Below are 18,423 nucleotides of genomic sequence, written 5' to 3'. Positions count from 1 at the left end.
AAATATTTGTTTTAATAAAAATGTATTTGTTTTATAATTGTTTCATTTGTGATTTTGTTCATTTCCTGCTTCAAAAGAAGGGATACACGTTGAGGTCTTTAACGATGTTAACGATATCACGATCCAGGTTCTTTGTTAATGCCACAACTAGAACAACGTATCACAGAGGTGTACCTACTTAAAATGACCCTTCCTTTTTGTTAAACTATAATCACATATTCCATCCTCTAAACTTTATGCCTCAGAGAGCTAAGATTGAAATCGCAATAAAAACTAAATACAGTGGAACCTCATTTAACGAGCATAATTCGTTTCCAAATCTTACTCGTAATGTGAAACACACGTTAAGCAAAACAATTTTTTTCTATATGAATCCATGTTAAATGGGACAATGCATTCCAATACGAAAAAAGTACCCCAACAAATTTACAGTAATGTTATTTATTAATTATAAAGCATGCTTTTTACAAGAAAATTGTCTAAAGACTTTTTTTTTTTGTTAGCATCAAAATTTGGCAAAAATGAGACACAGTATTATCATTAAATGAATTTGTTATTCTCTTAGCTATTGCCTTATCAAGGTGATGCTTCTCAACGCACGATGCAATAATTTTCCATGATTTCAGCATCTCTCTTATTTCGCTAGATGGTTGTTGTCTTGTTGAAGCTATTATTTCTTCTCCTGATCAAATATCCTTTGCAACATTTTGCTCAAATTCACCTCCATGAGCTCTTCGGTATTTCTGACTATGTTCTTCTACTAGCTCGTTGATGTCGTTGCTATCCACCTGCAGCCCCATAATCTTGGCCAGGCACCAAATTTTGTCGATTAAGGCTCCACAGGTACTTTCTCAAACCTCTCCGAGTCACATTCGTCAACGCTATCCGGTCAAAACTTCTTCCAAATATGTGTGAATGCTTTCTTCAAACAAGCGCTCGATACAGATTGATACAGGCCAATCCAACATGTCACATCTTGGTGTCTCCTCACCACTCGTTCTGCAAAACGTCGCTCTCTAAGCGAGTCACTTTATTATATTTTGTTTTACTCATTATGCAAGGTACTTACTAAGCGAGGTTTCACTGTAATAATTTATAAAATATTTTTAACTAATATGATCTTGCCGCTTTCGGCGTAAGAATGGCTCACCGATAGAATTAATTGTATTACTTCCGTAATGTGAATCGACTTAAATTTAATTATTGAAATTATTTGATTTTTGGTACGCTGAAAGCATTAATTACTGCAAATAACAAAGAAGTGAATTGGGAAATAAGGCGAGAAAAAACGAGGGGGAAATGTATTGGTGTTTGAATTAAATTTTGGTGCTTAGAAAAAATGAAAATGTAATAAGTTTTTGCAGCTAATGAATTGCAATTAATAATTTTTACCTATATATTTCACTATTAAAAAATCGTTAGGTTGAATGTCTTTCTAAAAAAAATCATATTTAACCAAATTTATTTATCATCTTGATTAAACATGAATTTAATTTCGATTATAATATCTGCCTATTACTTAATTAATTACAAAATAAAAATTTAAACAAATTATAAAACATTAAGGAAAAAAATGATAGAATCTTTTACATGAAATTAAGCAAAATTACTGCTTTATAAAATGTGCGCCTGAACACCCATCATAAACACCTAAATCATTCGTCTGCATAAAAAATAGCATGTTGTATTTAATTCGTAAATAAGGGGCCGGGTTAGTCTCGACGGTAGACAGTTGGGTTCGCATTCCTTGGGTTGTGCGTTCAAATCCCTCCAGCCGAAGACTCTCCGTGTGTGTGGTGGCTGGCGCAAGTATAAATCGGTCGAGGTAGAAAAGTCATCTATGTCGAGAGTAATACCACGTGGGGTTCTGGTTCAGAGGTGATCGTTCTCTGATTCAGATCAAAATTACGATCTGTGGATGAGTGAATGAAAGACAAGAACGAAGTCCGCCCCGTAAAATTGTTGCGACGTGTGAGTAGCTAAGTCGTACTCTTGGCCCTAGTTGGCGCTACTGAAAAAACAAGAGACGCTCGTTCGGCTTAAATCGCTCACAGATAACTGTCAGCAGGCTTTAAAAGTGCCATAAGCCACAATAACGCAATTCGTAAATGTAAATTATCTTTTACTCACAATTACACAAACAGGAATCTAGGGACATATTGAGCATGTTGAGAACTCTAAGAAATCATTCAACATTTATTCATGTGCATTTATTTCGACTTATCAGGCATCATGTTTTAAAATATAATTTTGAATGCTTTTATACATTTAATTAAATTTTTATCAATAATAACTGCATCTTATAATTGCTTAACATTTAATTTTCATTCTCAGTTCAATTTATCTGTTTAAATAATTAAGATGCTTTAAATTTAGCATTTTTAAATGAATGTGTGTATGTAGTTTCTATTTATAAAAATACACGTAAGTATTGTAATATATAAATTAACTTACAATATCAAAAGGTGGTTTTTGCTTATAATAAAAGAACGTATCCATGCCGTTTTGTTTTGTAATCCGCCTGTATTTTTTCAATGATAAACTTCTATAGTTGAAAAAAATAATTACTAAAAAGTTTATTAGGTTTCAAGGTTTACACTTTAAAAATTCGTAGCATCACAGCACATTCTTTTTAGAAATTTTACAAACAGAAATGATTTAATTTAATGTCAGAGTTTGAAATTTAAATGACGAGATATTTCTCATAAGTCAGATTTTAGAAAATATTTCCTCTCAAATATAGAAGATAACGCTTTGATTTTAATTTTACAAGAGGAAATATGTGGAATTGAAGAATAGGTAGATCCATTTCAAGAGCGTATTTTAAAAATAATCAACATTAAATTTTCTTTTTTATCAAATTAGAATTAATAATTGGTAATAAAAATTTTTAATTTATCATTGATGTTGAATTCTTTTAACATTAAAAGTGCATTGAAGATATTAACTGCTGGGAGGTTTCATTGGAAATGAAATACTTTATTATTAAAGAAAATATAATTCAAGAATTCGGTGCTATACTTTTCATTGAATTAAATCTATGGAAATAATTCAGTACTCGGTATCACAATCACTGCAATAATTAAAATATGACAATAGAACACAAATGAAAAACTTAATGCTTAAAAATAAATAAAATAAACTTTTAAAAAATTAAAAAATATTTTGATATTAGTTAAGAAAAGTTAATTTTTTAAAGAAAGCTAAGAAACTGGAACTAAGCTTCAATATATAGAAATATTTTGAAATGCTAAGAAATTTATCAACTTTTTATTTCTTTACGGGAGTTCGGAGAGCCTATTATTAATTATTTCTTGTTAAAACCTTTGTAGCAATTAAATTTTATATTAAATAAATTAAATTTTGAAGCTTATAAAGTCTGCTCAAATTGGGCCCATGTCTTACAACACAATTATAATATCAGCAAAGAATTCATTTACAATCGCAGACGTGATGTTCTCATGGAAACAGTCCAAAAAACTTACAAGGTTTCTTTCACCATTGTTGAGTAATTCGAACTTATGCTCACTCCAGCTTCAATAATCGATAAAAGTATCGGAATAATAGTTCATTATTACATCCGCATTATTTTCCATGGCGCTGTTTTTGCAGCTCGCATTGCTTTCTTTCTGTTTTCTCTTCAGCTCTGGGTGTTTGTTATTTTTTCAATCAGAGATTTATGTTGGGCTCTTCTCATTAAGTTTACCGTATAGAATACCAAACAGCTGGCCATCCCAAAATATTAATTGCTTTTTTTTCCCAGAATAATGGAATAACAATTGAATAAGTTTTCAGTGAATAAAAATATGATCTTTCAAGTGGTGTATCAAGTCCGATGTCACGTTGTGATTTTTTATCCTTACATTTAAAATAATGAGGCTAATAAATGCCTTTTTATCAAATATTATGCACATGATTCGTTTATATAATGGCTATATATCGATTTTTGCTAAATAGTTATCTGACAAGGTTGTGAAAATGCTTTTTACAGAAAAATTTGAATTTTTTTTCTATGATCTGAAAATAACGCTCCGACTTCGTAGATTCTAAACCAGATTTTGTTTTTAATATATGCTAAATAGGACTATAGATCTAGTAGTTTCAATAACATATAACAAACAAAAACGAAATCGGAAACAGTGGTATTTTTAACCGAAAATGTGTGATTTATTTTATTTTTATCGTAAAATTCTCCAAAATAATATTTGATACGTTTATATTAACACTCTACCAACTCAGCCTTAGTTTGCTTACTTTTGGTATTTTTGTTAAAAAGGCGCGAAAATTGCATTTGTTTCCAACGCATTTATTTGGATGAACTCATTTATAAGTATAACATTTAAACGCATTTTCTGAAGAAAGAATATTTCACTGTGATTAATTCACAGATAACATATCTCAAAATCAATTCAATAAAATTCCATGAAATTTCATATGCAAGAAAACAAACCCTTTGAGGATGTGATAGACCACAGAATTTCAGATAGCTTCATTTAGATATGTTATACAGACACTTTAAGTACAAAACATAGAATAATTTTAAGAAATTCATTAACGGACTTCAAATGCTCATAAAATTTTTATTTATTAAAATAATTTTTATCTTGTGATCTGTTACATTTTATGTACTTGAACTATGTACAGGTAAAATAAAAATTAAATATTTCCATTATTTTTTAACCTGCTCTGTTTATCCTAACATTGAAAATGTTGCTAAATTTTTATTAAATAAGGAGGGATTTTCAAAAACTAAAGACAATGAGAGTATTTTTTCTTCTTCTAATAGTGACCTTTCAAGTCTGTTGTAGCTATTTGGTGCAATAAAAAATATTTATGCATCATTTTTTTAAAATTCGTCTCCGGACCTAGTCGGATATCTTAACTCAAAATGCTGCCTGAGGAGAAAAACTCTATTATCAATGTGAATGAAATTGAAACAGAATCTTGGTAGTTGTCGTCTGTAGAACTTATTATTTTGTGATAATAAAATGAGAGGCTCAAAATTCTTCCGTTGGCGGTTTCTGGTATTCACCTGCAATATATATAAAAATTTACATTCTTACTCTTCTTACAAATATATCTGATTTAAAAGACACTATTTTTAGCTATTAAAGTTGCATATAATTTAATAATTATTACAATAATTGCCTTTATCTGGCAAATAGAAATTTTATATTTAATCTAGTTATATATCATAAATGAATAGCATAAATTAATAGCTACATATACATGGTTATAATTACAGCTCCACTTTAAAATTGTCATAAAAGGGAAACTACTGAACCAAATGTTATCAAACTTGGTAATAGTTTAAAAAAAGACATAGAAATTTCTTTTCTGGCAAAAAATTCAAAAACTCCCCACCAGGGAAGAAATGGCGCTGTATGCAATATTGTTAAACGAAACAGGACATGAAGACATCGGTTTAAAATGTGTTTAACCCTTTAAAGGGCCATTTTTTTTCTAGTTATAATTATGTTAAAATATTTTTAGGCTTGAAATTAGAATAAGAAAAGGAATTCATTTAGCTTAATAGATAAATTTAATTTGATTAATTAATTAATTTGGTTAATTAATAAGTAACAAATCAAGACACATAATTTTGTGTGAGATAAAGAACTGAAGCATCTAAGTTTCTGACTTACTAAAAAAATTTGTCAGAACTTATGCCAACCTACATTATTTCATACAAAGATTGATAAATTTGGTGGGAAGCATACTTCCCACGGCCCTAAAAAGGGTTAATCATTTCTGAAACATGTTTGCAAAGCATGTTCAATGTGTATTATCTCAAAAAGAACTGTTTATTGTGATAATCTGAACAATTTGGAGGAACTGAAAGATGTGATACACCGACATGTGCGTAACATTCCTCCTGATATGCTAAGATTATTGTTGAGAATGCAGTAATGCGATTTAACTTGAGTTCAGAAAATGGTGGAGGCCACATTGAACATGTTTTGTAAAACATGCCAGAAACGATTAAACACATTTTAAACCGATGTCTTCATGTCCTATTTTGCTTAATAATATTGCATACAGCACCATTTCTTACCTAGTGGTGAGGTGTTTTTTTTTTTTTTTTTTTTTTTTTGGCGGAAAAGAAATTTCCGTGACCTTCTTTAAACTATTACCAAGTTTGATAACATTTGGTTCAGTAATTTTCCTTTTATGACCATTTCATAGTGGAACTTTAATTATAATCACCCTGTAATTTAACTCTTAAAATATAAAGAACTGCCATTTTCTTATGAAATCCAGTGTTAAAGATATCTACAACTTTAGAAGCTATGAAAACCTACAAAATAATGGAAATGCATTAAATAAATATTACATGGTCAATTAAATTGAAAATGAACTACTTTATGCTTGAAGTCATACAGAGAGAGAGAGAGAAAGAAAGAAAATCTAATAAATATTTCGTAAGATACAATTTTACATCCTACTTTTTCATAGCTTAAAGAATAAATCAAAATTCTTGATTAAAATGTAATAATTTTAATTTTGTTGTTGTTTGTTGTTAATGTTAATAATGTTTGTTTGTTGTTAATAATTTTGTTTGAAATATAATAATCTTTTAGAAAGAAAAAAACAAATGATTTGATGAAGCCGAGAAATAGGTTTGGTTTAAATTTTAACATATAAGAACTGCAACTGTAAATCATATTCATTATGTTTACTTTTTAAATTAATGTCGGTAAAATTGCGTTAAAACAAAAATTTATATAATTGGAAAGATCATTTTTGGAATTTTTATATGAAGTGAAAATTATTATTGTGCGATAGTATTTTCTTAATTTTTTTCAAGCACTCACGCTTGAAATTTCATTTACTTTATAATAAATTAAAATTTTAATCAAGCTTCCGAAAAACTCGTTTAGGGTCACACATTTCCCGGCCCCTTCCAAAGGATATGTGGGCTAAATTTGGCAGCTTTAATCAAAACATCTGGCCTGTAATGTGCCAGTAGAGAAAAAGACAACATATGCCCATTTACTTTTATTATCCGCAGTCATGATTGCATAGTGAGAACTGAATACGCAAGACTTTCCTATAAAAGAAATCATAAAGACACCAAAAAATTTTAAACAATTTTTCAAAATCTTTTTGAAATTTTTTAATAAAATTTTTCTAAACTTTTGTGGTCAGAAAATCTGTCACAGTATTAATTTAACCACTTAAAAAGTCTAAAAAAATTATTGAAAATTTTTCGAAAATTTGACTCATTAGAAAAGCCTCACATATTTACACATTCCACTGATTTTGTACTTTAAAAAAAAAATTAGACCATAATGTATTCAAACAGATTAAACTATTGTAGAAATATCTAGAAATACCAATAATAATGACAAAATCGATATGTTATACGATACTGTTTTGCCTGCTACAAAAACTCTAAATATTGATCACTTAGAATAAACTCCCTTTATACCTTAGAAAAAAAGCGGGAGTTTTCCTTTCTTTACTTTTCTCTGCTATTTAAAGCTTGGGAGATCAACGCACCATAACATCTGATAACCTCTTATGTTTCTTTAGATCAGAGTATTACGAGTTCAAATGAAGTCCAGGGCAAAGTATTGAAATGCACGGTAACAAGAAGAAAATGTTCTCACATTTCGATATAATATTTTTTTATTTATACAAAAATACATTTCTCCACCCTAATTAAGCCACCATTTGGTGATTAAAAAGTATCTTTTTATTTATACAAAAATACATTTCTCCACCCTAATTAAGCCACCATTTGGTGATTAAAAAGTAGAATTTAGAATAATAAAAGTAAAAAGTGCTAATAAATTAAATTTTCGTTTTACAGCGACGGTAATTTTTATCGGTTCTTTTTGTGAGTTGAGTTTCATGCACTCGCTGTAATAAAAATAATTATTTATTTCCCATTACTTGTCGCACACTTCAGAAGAGACAAATACTGAATTAGTATGAATATGGATATGTTATACGATTACATTTCATAACATTTATATCATTTCATCTCCATATTTCTCCAGCTAGGAAATTTGAGGCAATCTGCTTTGTTATAGCATATCATCTGCCCTTTAAAAAAAAATCTGAGGATTTTCGTACATACTCGCCCTTTTTCCAGCGAGACAGATATCTGAAAAATGAACCTTCCTTTAGTAAGATTTCCTTTAAATAAATTTAATTAAGTCCATCATCTTTCTTTAATACAGGTCATTTTTTTATCTTGGGAAACTTAACTTGAATAAATTCCCAAGTTGTAATAGGACTTTGCATTTTCCTACACTTGATTCGAAGCATCTTAATTTTTAAGAAGTGTGTAGTAAGAATTAAAAAAACGCACTTTTCAAGGAAAAAAATATATTTAACTGATTCTTCAATCTTTCTTGCCTAATAATAGCGCCTAGGTCATTTGTCCTACATGCCCGACCCTAATTAGCCAGTTCAAGTGAGTAGGAAATTATTTTTAGAAAGTACATAATTAGAAATAATTACAAATATGTAAAACCCGAAAAAGTCCTTGATCCTTCTAAATAAAAAACGCCTTCACTATTATCTGATATTTTCATTGCAACAACTAATTTAAAATTAAATCATTACCAATAATAAAAATTTTAACAGTTAGTTTAATGCATAGTAAGGAAAAATATTTCTTATTAGAAATTTAAAAAGAAAATATTCCATTCAAAAGTTGGCTTTCCTTTCCATTTTTTGAAATATTCACAAATTCTTTTAATTTAATCGTTATTTCAAACACTTTATATTTCGGTCAAAACATATCTAAATGCTTATCTTACTTATCTTGAATTCTAAGTCGTATAGACGGTGGAAAATCTAGACAGACAACTCAGATAAGTGGGTTGCACTTGTAAATAACATATCAACATAAAGCGGTTCAAAATACTTCCGCTATCGGATTATTTCAGAAATATTCTAGATTCCATCAAAGCATCCACGATGTAAAACTACTACTTTTCACAAGATTCATGGAAATTGTAAAATAGGAAAAAATAAACCATAGATTTTAGTGTCTATTAAAAATAACATGATGCTCCAAACGTAGCTAAACATTCAGCAGAAAGATGCTAAAAAGCTTGCTTACAATATTTTGCCTAGAATGAAATATATTCTCCCAAATAAATGAAGAATAAGTAAAAGTAAGAATACGGGTGATAAAAATGATGCAGGATTTGTTTGGATTAGTTATGAGCGAATATACTATATCAGTAAAGTAACAGTTCAGCAGATATAATTAATCTTAAATAATAATGGACGACATAGTGAAATCTGCAAGAAAAAAAAATTCTTAAAATTGTAGGGTAAATACCTACATTATTTTGCCTTTAGGACTCTCCACACATTTATGAAGGAAATTTTAGCTATTTTTTCCCTAGATTCCTTCAAAAAATTAGAAATGTCTATTACAGAAAAATGACAAAATGATGCCTACGGTTCCTTTTGTTTAACGAAATGTGAAAAAAAAAATTAATGGCGACTGTTATAAAATAAGCTAATAAGAATTTTCAAATAAAATGGTCGATGACTTTCCTGCCTTCTTTTTGTTACCATGGCAATTCTTGTTGTCTATACATTTCAAGGAAAATTCTGAAAACAGTCATAAATTGTTGTCATCTGTTGTTTTTTCAAGTGCTTAAACAAAATATGCTGTTAATCTTTTCCATATAAAATAGCATAGAAAGTATCATACATGTTTTTAAGTTACTGTAATCATAATCCTAAGTATCGGAAAAATAAATTCTTTTTTTTTTTTTTTTTTTTTTTTTTTTTTGAAAAAGTGCATTTATTTACAATTTGCCAAAATGAATGAGGTGGAATTTTTAAAATCTTGTTTTGATTCTTCCTACAGTTAAAAATTAGAATTTATAATTTACAGACTAATAATATCAAAAAAATCAGGGGACAAAAGTTTTTGCTTCAATAATCTCGAAGAATAAGCACAAAGTAAAATGCGTTTAACTAATTTTAAAATTTCATAAACATATTTAACAGGGGGAAATAAAAATTAAAATAAATCTGTAGAAATTAGCATTTGTGTGGGAAATTATTTTTCTTAGTTTCGATATTTTGCGAATTAAACAAAAAAGAATACCAATAAAAAAATAATAATAAATATAATTAAGTTATTAATTAATTAAAATTATATTATTTAATAATATAATTTTATTAAAATAAAAATACATTGTATTAGTCATTTGGATCTTCTGAAAAATCACAAATAGCCATTCAGTTCTAAAACTGTTATTCTTTCACATAGAAAACAATTAAAGCATTCAAAATGTGACCTCAGATCGAGAGAAAAAAAGCAAAAAACGTTGAATAAGTTGTAATTAAGCTGTCTAACTGCTCTATTAGAACTCACAGTGCATAATGAAATCCAAAAATTCTCCTCTGTGGATTATCCAACACTTTTCAAGCGGTATGAGCATCATAAAATTCTATAAATTATTAATTAAAATAAATACATAGTAATAAAATGAATTATTAACAATAAATTATTAGTTAAAATTATCGAACCTTCAGGAATTTATAAATTCCATTTTATACTATGGTATTAAATCTTCACTCTTTAACCTATCAGAAGAAACAAGACTAACTTAAAATTAATTAAAGCTAAATAACCATCTGAAATGAGTAAACGGCTAAAAACGGCTTTATATGAATTGAAAGACCGTTAATAAGCTTTCAACTATAAAAATTTAGCCTTCCTAATTTTACTTTTACTGATGTAAATCCAAATTTTATTAATCAACTAGCCGCCTTTGGCGACCAGCCGGTTCGCCAATCTTAATGTTCGTTAAAATTTTAATAATTAAATATTTTATGCAATTTCTACTTTAATAGCTTCTTCATCAAAATATTTTAAAACTTCAAATTTTGATTATCATATAATTCATTCATAATATTATAAAGGCCTTCAGTCATAACGTAATATGTATCTCTCTCATTTTCTGTTAGCACCCGTATAATTTATGCTTTAAATTAAAGTGGAAAGAATTTATCTTCAATTAATATAATAATATTTTTTACTGAAACAAAGCATTTTTTTATAATCTGATTACTGAAAATAGAGTCACTCAGCGTTTAAACTTTATGGGCACTAAAGAATATCTTTTTCAATTTATGTAATATCTCAAGAGTTGGTCAACAAAATTTTCTTAGATTCATTATGAGCAGATCGATTAATTAACAATGTTTAAATTTAAATGCATCAAACACTAAGAAAATAAAACGAATCGTTTAAAATAAACGGTTGAAAACAGGTTTTAAAAAAACTACTTAAAAAACGATGTACTTAAAACTATAAGCATATACAAAAAATATATAACTAACATAAATACAATTTACTTACAAAAGCATGCAACTAACCCAAAAATAATTTAAATCATCCATTGATAACGTTGTCATGGCAACAATCAAAACAGAATGCGCATGCGTGAATTTTCTTCGCCGGTTACGTAACGCAAAATACGTGATTTTTTCTACGCCAGTTGGGGTAACGCTATGCGGATTAGAAATTTTTAATTTCCTTTATTCTGTTTTATTTTAATTCAAAAGTACTTCAGAATGAATCTGAAAGATTGATTCATTAACAATGTTTAATTTTAAATGCATCAAACATTAAGAAAATAAACAGAACCGATTGAAATAATCCGCCGAAAATTTTTAACCCTAGCTTCATTACTGTTGGGAGAAAAAAAAACTGAAGCCTTTCTCGTTTGGCGCTGGGGATAATGGAAGATTTTTTTGGCGGAAAAGTTGGCGGTGGGGAAAATGTAAGATTTTTTTTTGGCGGGAAAGTTAGTTTTTAATTAATAATTAAAATTCTAATTAAAAATTCGAAAAAAGAAACCCCAGGTGCACATTCCCAACCTCCAAGGTATACATATACCAAATTTGGTAGCTGTATGTCAAACGGTCTGGCCTGTAGAGCGCCAACACACACACACATTGAGCTTTATTATAAGTATAGATGAGAAATAATTCTATTTTAACAAAATTTCTATACCCTCGAAATGAAAATGTGGGTTCATTTTTTTAAATTTAATTTTTTTATATCACTATTATTAGTCTTTTGCGGGTAGAAAAGACAAACCAATTTTGTGGCTAAGTAATCCATTTTTTTTTTATTGTACTATGAGACGTTTGTGAGATTCAAAACAATTTCATTTTCATAATTATTGTTGATTGTCTACAGATTTTCGAAAAATAATCAAGAAAAAAATGTCTACAAATAAAATTAGAATTATAGCGAGGCTCACGAAAAGTAGAGTAATTGTTTAAAGATAAATAAGAATTAGATAATGTCATAATATCTTCGTTTTCAAATTTATATAAAACAGGAATTACTACGGCTTTAATAAATTCGCCCCACTTTCGAAATTTTTTCCTCTGTTTTATGCGTTTGAACTATTATTACTATCTATGTCTTTAAAAGACTTTATTGCTATTGATGCCTTTCCTTAAAATATTAAAGTATAATATGAAAAATATAAAATATAAAGTGTAATAAGACTAATATTTTCCTTAAAATATTAGTATTTTCTTTTCTTTTTTTTTTCAGAATTATTCGAATTAAAATAACATTGTACAAATAGTTTTAATTAATATAATTTGCATTCTTACGCAAAAATAAATATTTATTCTTCTTATACTTAAATTATAATTTCATTTTTTAAAAAAAAATAATTATAAATACAGATCTTTAAAAAAATTCAAATTTATTTGAAGTAAACAATTTTCAGATAGTTCAGGTAAAAAACAATTTTCAGATAGTTTTAATTAATATGTCACTCTTTTTTTATGCAAAAATAAATATTCATTCACCTGATACTTGATTTATAATTTAATTTTTAAACAGAAAAATAATTATAAATATAACTTAAATGGTAATAAATATTAACTATAATTACTATAGAGGAAAATAGTTTTATTCAATGCATCTCGATATTTTTTTCGAAATTGATTAATTTTTATTTACATACAAGAATTAGAATGGTAATTACCCTAAAAACATTGATAACAAAATACATTTTGACATCTTGCACAATTAAAAATGGTGATTGTTCACAAAAGCAATGTTTCTTTTAGAAATCTATAGAAGGAAAAAAAATATTTGCATTCAGAAATATTTGTCTTTGCACAGAAAGTGGGGCAACGTACCAGGCAATCTTGCATTTCAATGAAATTTTCAGGAGAATCTATTTCTCAATCATATTCGATTAACTAAGCAGAACTCTGCATAAGCTTTAAAAGCATTTTTACCTGTCTATAAAAATAAACATCACAAAGTTAAACAAAATATTTTGAAGGAATATTTTTATCTTTGCAAGCTAGCAATATCTGGTCTTTATGAAAGATTTCAAAATTGTGGCATTATTCAAATTGTCGTTTCAAAAAAAAATTTTGTGTATGTGAAAAATATTCACTTTCCCTGCCTTCATTCGAATTTGAACAATCATTAAAATTTTGAACCATCTGCCTACACATTCAATAGCTTAACACCTGCTTTTTATTATTTCTGTTCGATTGTAAATAACGGGAATGTGTACTTACATATTTAATAAATTATCAGATTAAGTTTTCACTTCCAATATTAATAAAATCTCGTGGAGATCGAAAAAATGATTTCGCATTATTAAAATCCAAAAATTTAAAACTTTTAATGGTTTTAAGATAATAATAATTAAATTTATTTTATAATCAGTACAATTGCATTTATAATAATTTTTCTTTTAAAAATTATACTATAATTCAAATATTAGAAGTATAAACGTTTATTTTTGTATGAAAGGTGAAAAACATATTAATTAAAATTACTTTTAAGTCGTTTATTTGCATGTTTTGGCAAAATAATTAAAAGAGAAAAACAACACATAGAGGACAGAATCCTGACCTCCCGCTTACGATGTGATTGTCTTACAACACGCCGTTGGACTGATGAATGCACAGACAAATTGCAAGTATATAGGCTATACCAACAGTTTGAAGGTTACTTTCTCGGAATTGGCTGGTTATTGAGTTTCAATATTTTGATGAATAAACGATATTGAACATTCTAAAGCTACACTACCATTATACTAAATCTCATCTTGAATTCAATTTCCCAACGCACCCGCCCCTTTAAAATCAATAATTTGCCTTTTAATATTTCTGCAAATTTTGGTGATCGAAATGTGAAACTTTGGGCATACATAAATGGTTGTAAGAAAAATATTTTACTAATTGACGCTTTTAGACTATGGAGGTCATTTAAAAATATGTTTTTTTTTAATAAAAGTCAAAACGTTTTCATACAATTTTTCACCTTTTTTAATGAAACTTAGTAATGGAAAATATATGTCAAGGTGCAATATTTAGGGAAATAAATCTTTGGTACAGTTTTTTTTTTTTCTGGAAGTCTGTGGAATGCAGGTTTCTGCTATCAAATTCAGTTTTTTGCAGGATAGATTTTTTTTCATTAGCAGGGTTTTTTTTTTTTTTCAATTATAAAATTTGGTGCAGGAAAACAAGTTTCCGCATTTTTAAATATTTGCAAAACTTCCAAATCTAGAATACGGATTTTGGCAGGCATCGTAATAACAAAAAACCCTGGAAACAACAAATCTTGCAAAAAGGATTTCACTAAATGGTTTTCTGATGTATAATTTCTTCAAATTTTAATATATTGTTACGAAATTTCCCACTTCTGACACCAAATGTTACGAAATTTTCCGGGTTCGTTTGGATAGTGGAAGTTATATGGTGTGAAGAACGCTCAATCACCAGGCGGCAGTAGAAAATAAAGCAACGACGTTTATTTACACGAAGACACACAGGACAGCACAAAGACGACAACTATATACAGCACAGAAGACGATTATCTTCAGCCGAGACGTGCAGCATACAACGGCATACACGGCAACATACAAAACAGCATAAACAGCAGCATAGAACAGATTCTACTGCAGACAGTAGCGCACAGCTTAGTTCAGCACTAGCTTCACTCCGTCGCTGCTCTGCTTATTTCTGGAAGGCCAGTTCTTTATCATCGATCCCGACTACGACGACTCTGGTTCACTACTACGACTACTCTTTCGCTTCCGACTACTCTTCGACTACACTGGTTCGCGACTACTCAGCAACTGCGGCTGCTTCCTTTTATAGGTTTATAGGTTCATTTTATTGGTTGAGGGGCTAGAAGCCTCTCAACCAATCAGGAACGTTCGAGGCGTATCTCCGTTCCTACTGGACGGATCGGGAAAATTCTCGATGTTTCGGGTATAATCTATTTTGGCGCCAAAGTCACCAAATTCGTCGCCAAGTTTGTCTCCAAGCTCTGGGACCTCCCATGGAACCAACTATGCTGGAAAGCCGCATCACAGATTCTTAACAATATCAACTCCAAAAGCTATAGTTCTGTAGTAGATATGATTCTGAAAATGAAAGAAATCTACTCTCTTATGGACCATTATGATATTTTCGTTGATATAAGACTCTCTTCTATGATTAAATTTTGGAAAATGAAACAGCCAAAGAAAATTATAAAAAATAAGTCCTCTTTCTTTTCAGTCATCCCAGGCCAATATAAAATCTCTCTAGTTCTATTTTTATATTTATTTCGCTTTAACTCTTAAATGGTTGTAATAAATTATCTTTAAAATGCATTTTTAAAGATTTTAGTAAAATCAGTTCATGTCTTTCTTAAATATTTGGCCACTAGCGATGAAAAATTCTTCCTTAAAATGAAAATATTACTCTTCTAAATCTGAAATTAGAACCTTTGCTTTTGGTCAGATATTATCAATTGTATTTGCTTAAATCTGCTTGCCTTTTGGGGTTTCGTTTTGAAAATTTTGTCAAAATATTTTAGCAAAGGATATAGGACAATTTTCAATGTTTAATCTAACATATACATCGATTCCGTCATGGAAGAAATTCCTTTGTAACTTCAAGATATGATTGTAGCTAAGAAGTTACTAAAATCTTTCTCGGTTAATGATTATAAACGGACTCTTATTCCTTACAATCTGATTCAAAATTTATAAGATGATTTTCTGAATGTAAATTGTTATATTTTACTATCTATTTCAACAATAAAATGATTTTCAAAAAGGTATAATCACTTATATCCAAAAATAATGAATTAAATTTCGTTTCCATATTGAATATGCAAGGTGCTCCAAAAATATTCCTTTGTGCGTATGTCTTATGTTCAAGCAATTAGGTATTTGTTTTTTGGTAGATTCTGATAGAGATGACAGAATAAGGAAAGGCCAATTTTTCAAAATTTTCATTCCGGAAATGACACCATTATAAATGTATACGGATGAAAATCTATCACAGTAAAATTTGATTTACACAGAAATTTTACTTATATTTTATATCAAGCTTATTCATTTTATATTATGTACTATTTTTGACGGAGATTTTTTGCATCAATTTAATTTATCCGCTGATTGCGAAGTATTTTATTGATTATGTTACTATTTTAAAAATGTCTGATAAATTAAGTATATATTCAATTTTTTTCTTTAAAATCTGTTTATATAAATAATGCTTATAGTAAACTCTTATTGAAATATCTTAAAATTACTAAATTATCAGACCCCAATCATCCTGTCAAACACAATACTATGCATCATATAACCAATATAAGTTCTCCAGTCGCAGTAAAAGTAGAACATTAGCAACAGACAGACTAAAAATAGCTAAAACAGAATTTCAGCGCATAATTCAACTTAATTACATGAGATCTTCCAAAAGTGCATATGCGTCTCCTTTACGGAAAGAAAAACGTTTTGTTGAGTGGAGATTAGTTGGTGATTATTGTACACATAATGCACGAACAATTAAAGGAAAGTATATATCCTATATAGCAGATTTTACGTCTAAATTATGTGGTAAGCAAATATTCTGTCGCATCTATTTTGTTAAAGCTTACCATCAAGTAGAACACCCAATTTATGAATACAGAGATTTATTTAAGAATAAATATCAAGATTTATGCAATCTAAATGCAAGAAGCTGACTTTGAAAATATTTTGATAAGAATAACTAATAATAAAAATAGCTAGAAATATGTGCTTCATAAAAACTATATTGCTTAACTATAAAATATTAGAGTAATCATGAAAAAATTCCTGTGCAAGAAATTTCCAATTACTTAGATATTAAAATTTGGTACCTCATTGTTATCAAGTGCAAATTTTATTCTGTGATTTCCAACACTGAATCAAGTTCAACGTCAAATATCAACTAATAGGAATAAATTTACTATACCTTAATGTCTCGAATATTTATATAAAATCGTTATTTTCGGTTAATTGTTACATTTTTCTAATCTGTACAAAATTACATTGTTTACAGTCCTTGTTTAGCCCGGATAAGCAATTCAGGCCTTAAGCAGCTTCCACACGATGCCAACTATTGCGCGCAATAGAAGACCGCGCCTCCTCTGGAAGATCACGTGACCGCAATGGAACAATGGCAGATAGTTGTTTCATCAGGGAAACACATGGACCCAGCAACATTTTCCTGTCTTTCTGCCCATGCATTGCCAACTAGCGGACAGATATCTGGCTGAGTGCAGCGTTCACACGAGGCCAACCATTGTGCACAATAGAAGACTACGCCTACCATAGGATAACAGAAACATAAGATAGATCCTAATCTTTATGGAAAGCATCTCCTGATACAAACTCCTCCTGATTGTGGGCTTGTAATTTTTTAATTACAAATGTTTCAATATCGTAGTTCTATTAGCATTAGCTAGTTGGATTATCTTTCCTAAACATCTATGTTGGATGCAACGGCGTAGTTTTTGATTGGGGAGAACTTCAGAACTATTCACTATATGAAAAATTAGATCATTATTCTTTATTTGGAAATAACAGATGCATTCTTGGGGATGACACATTCCCTTTGAAACCATATCTCCGTATAGAAGTCATCTACTGAGAACCGAGTAAAAGTTATTTAACTACCGTCCAAATCGAGCTACACGAGTTGTAAAAAATGTTTTCGGGATTTTAACTGGCCAATTTCGCATTTTCACACGAAAAATAGAATGTTAATTCACTACCACTTACAAGAACTCTTGTGCTTTGCATAATTAGTTCATATAAACTTCTGCATCGTCTTATCTATCTCGGAATTCTTTGGATGAAGAAAATACTCAAAGTGGTGAGGTTATTCCTGCTCGATAGAGATCAGAAATAACTGAACTGTTCAATATTCAGAATATTCCTGGTCGTAATCGTAAAAATTTGCCAAATTATATCAGAATAATCTTGCCAGATATTTGAATAATGAAGGAGCTGTGCCGTGGCAACGTGGTAAAATACAATAAGGTTTCAAAATTTATTTTAATGAAATAAGATATCTAGGAATTATTATATTCATATTTTCTACATATGCTAAAATGATTTTGGAAAACTTAATTATTAC

Source organism: Argiope bruennichi, chromosome X1 (assembly GCF_947563725.1).
Source record: "Argiope bruennichi chromosome X1, qqArgBrue1.1, whole genome shotgun sequence".
NCBI lineage: Eukaryota > Metazoa > Arthropoda > Arachnida > Araneae > Araneidae > Argiope > Argiope bruennichi.
The sequence above is the reverse complement of the archived record's forward strand: the minus strand, read 5'-3'. Positions refer to the sequence as shown.